The sequence below is a fragment of the Engraulis encrasicolus genome, chromosome 5 (genome assembly GCF_034702125.1).
Source record: "Engraulis encrasicolus isolate BLACKSEA-1 chromosome 5, IST_EnEncr_1.0, whole genome shotgun sequence".
NCBI classification, from domain to species: Eukaryota; Metazoa; Chordata; class Actinopteri; order Clupeiformes; family Engraulidae; genus Engraulis; species Engraulis encrasicolus.
The window spans coordinates 53,114,295-53,117,668 of NC_085861.1; the positions used below are offsets into that span (position 1 = coordinate 53,114,295).

Below are 3,374 nucleotides of genomic sequence, written 5' to 3' on the forward strand. Positions count from 1 at the left end.
GGTCAATTTTCATGGAGGCTATCTGTGCATGGACTGTCACTTTGTACAGTGCTACTGTGTCTGTGCGTGTGTGTACGCTCGTGTATATGTGTGTGGGTCTGTGTGCTTGCGTGTGTGCGTGTGTGTTTTTGTGGGCACATATTTGTGCTCGTCCATGTTTGTCCAAAGAGTGTGTTTGATCATTGTTTGAAGTTTGAAACTGTGTGTGCGCGTGTGTGTGCAAGCTTGTGCTTGTTTTTGTAGATAACAACAATGTAAAAATGTAGGTGATTTCCCTTAGAGAGGTGGGAAATGTCTTTATTTTGTTCCTGTAAGCCTGGACTACACCAGGGGGGGGGGTATTCCAAGAAGATGGTTAAGTTGAGCTACAGGCTAGGTTGACCTACAGAGAGTAGTAAACCTGCTAATAGATGGCCTTGAGGCATCATTTAACTAAAAAAAATGAGGACCTCAGCCTTCATAATTAGCTGATTTACGGTAGCACTGCCTCCAGCTTAACTTAACCTGCTTTGCAACTGAATAAGCTTCTTGGAATAGCCCCCAAGCTGTGTGAGTGAGTGGGCCACAGATATCCTCTCGTGAAATCATTATATTCACCTTAGTTAGAAGGGTTTTAAATGGACTGCAAAGACTATTTGGTTTTATTGTATTTATTTATTTTAAAACCTCAGCAGCAGTGGAGACAGACACAGTGTGTGTATTTCTGAATCAGTGCTTATTTCTTAATATTTGTTTTTCTTCTTCTCATTGTTTTATTATGGAATGGGTGTACATCGTATTGCTGCTACAGTTTGAGAAATACATGCACACACATACCAGCACCATCACAGTTCACATTCATCACGATTCATTTTGATTGATTCAATAAACAGCAGCTCCAAACCCACGTTATGCCTCTCAGGCCTTGTTTTTTTTTACATTTCCTTCATGTTCCACGTCATGATATGAAGATAATAGTGTAGGGGCCTATCCTGTGTGTGTGTGTGTCCGTGCGTGCGTGCGTGCATGTGTGTTTCTGTGTGATGGAGTGACCATCACTAGGGTTGTGGGTGTGTTCTGACTAACATGCCAACGAGCCTGGCTCTTTGGTGTAGCGGTCAGAGCCCCAGTTTACTACCCCAGAAGGTCTGGATTCGAGTCCCAGCTGGGCAACTCTACTCCCCTTCGCTACATTCTGTAATACAGTATTTTATCAATAAGTCATGGGTGATGGCCTTCAAATAAAGAGCAGCTTGTCTGCTTAAGGTATGTGATGCTGTGGTTTAATCTATAGCAAGTGAATACAAACTGCAGCTTAACATTACACAGTGCTGTCCGTACAACGATGAAGTACAGTAACTACGCAACACTGAAAGGCCTTCCAAGGTATTGGTATTAGGTTAGACATTGCTTTTACTGCAAATTTTACATAACAGTATCTCTAAGCCTGGACACATTTGGATCATAATGCTTTGTCACAAGATATATGAAGTGTTATGAAGACCATTGTCAGTCCAAATTGAATCTTGACAAAATATGTAGTTACTGTACTTTGCATTTGTTCGGCAGCAGTCTGTCACTCTGCTCTTAATGTGTTCTATCAGTCTCTCCTTTCACTATCCCCTCTTTACTTTTCTCTCCCCTTTTTGTTTTCCTTCCCCTCTATTCAACCTCTACCTCACCACATATGTACATTATTCTCTATCTCTCTCTCTCTCTCTCTCTCTCTCTCTCTGTCTCCCTTTCTCTCTTACTCTGTCTCTCTCTCACTCCCTCCATTTTACCCATTGCCTCTGCTTCTACATCTCTCTCTCTCTCTCCTCCTCCTCTTTTCTTTGTCACTGTTTGTCATTCTGCTCTGTTGTTGATGGCTGGCTGGCTGTGATACAGGGCTGCTGTCTACTTTTAGTGACCCAGATGTGAGAGGCCTTTCTTCAGCCTTCCAAGTCTGCACCCATCTCCCCACCACCACCACCACTGCCCCCACTCGCAGGCAGGCAGGCACACTTTATCTAAATCGCACATGCTCTCAGCTTAGCCACCACTGGAGTGCACCTTGGGATGCCCCCCCAACCCCAAAAAATAAATAAAGTAAAACACACACACACACACACCTAAACTAATACACACACAAAACACACTCTACCTCCCCTCACTCCCTGGTCCATTGTGAGGGGGATTGCCAAGGTTGGGTCTGTTTAGTGTTCTGGTCATTTGCCAACGTGTGTGTGTGTGTGTGTGTGTGTGTGTGTGTGTGTGTGTGTGTGTGTGTGTGTGTGTGTGTGTGTGTGTGTGTGTGTGTGTGTGTGTGTGTGTGTGTGTGTGTGTGTGTGCGCGCGACTGTGAGGGTGTGTGTGTGCGTACGTGCGGGTGTGGATGGGTGCGTGAATGCGTGCGTACGTGTGTGTGTGTGGGTGTGTGTGTGTGTGTGTGCGCGTGGCTTATGACTTTGACTTTGAGGGAGACCAGATGCTTAAATACACAACAGGGTTTGGTGATGGGGGGGAGGTGTGGGTGTAGAGGGGGCTTTGGGGACAGAGTAAATGTTTAGTCAGTCAACAAGGTTGTTCTTAAAAGGCCTGTAATGCTCTGCTGGAGTTTACAGACCACAATTAAAGCAGCCCGCTCTCCGGCCGCTGCCGATTTATCGCCTCGTGAAGTTGATTTGATTTATTTGACAAATAAAAGACATCGTCAGATGCCAGGGGCAACAAAAATATATATGCACATATGCCCAGTGTTTGGACAGGTAACTGCTAACACTCTAGTCTGCATTACTCTCTGGGGTTAAAAGTCTGTATTCTCCTTCCTCTGCGATTCTCTCTCTCTCTCTCTCGCTGTCTCTCTCTCTCTCTCTCTCTCTCTCTCTCTCTCTCTCTCTCTCTCTCTCTCTCTCTCTCTCTCATACCACTCTATTACACTCTTTCCTCTTTTTGGAAGGACAGGTAGATTTAATTGTCAGATATACAGTTACACACACAGAATGTACAACTCACGTGTAGAATAGTTCACTTGCAAACTGCTGAAAGAATAAGAAATACTAGGTCAAGTCAAATCGGTTTTATTGTCAATTTCTTTACATGCACTGGTCATACAAAGAATTGAAATACCGTTCCTGTCCAGACATAGACATACTTTAAATACAGACAGACATACTTCAGGTATAGACATAGACAATAAACATACAGACATTCAAGCATTCAGACATTAAAGTGCAAGACTGAAATATAGTATCAAAAAATAGAGGTATTTGTGTTGTATACACCTCTATGTTTAAGTGTATGTTCTCTAAAAATGACTAACATGGATGTTGTCATGTAGCCTAAGTAAATGTTATAAATACTGTAAATACACATGGTCCATGGTGGCTGTAACGGCTGGCCACTGGACTGCTA

The 3,374-nt window shown here is 43.6% G+C and overlaps 1 protein-coding gene across 1 annotated transcript in view; it reads left to right on the plus strand.

Annotated features, from left to right (window-relative positions):
* cdkal1 (CDK5 regulatory subunit associated protein 1-like 1) overlaps positions 1-886 on the plus strand; it is a 366,482-nt gene extending 365,596 nt beyond the window's left edge. Inside the window, exon 15 of the mRNA XM_063199729.1 lies at positions 1-886. This exon is cut by the window's left edge and continues 238 nt beyond it. The gene's annotated coding sequence lies outside the window, so the exon portion shown is untranslated.
* Positions 887-3,374: the final 2,488 nt, after the last annotated feature.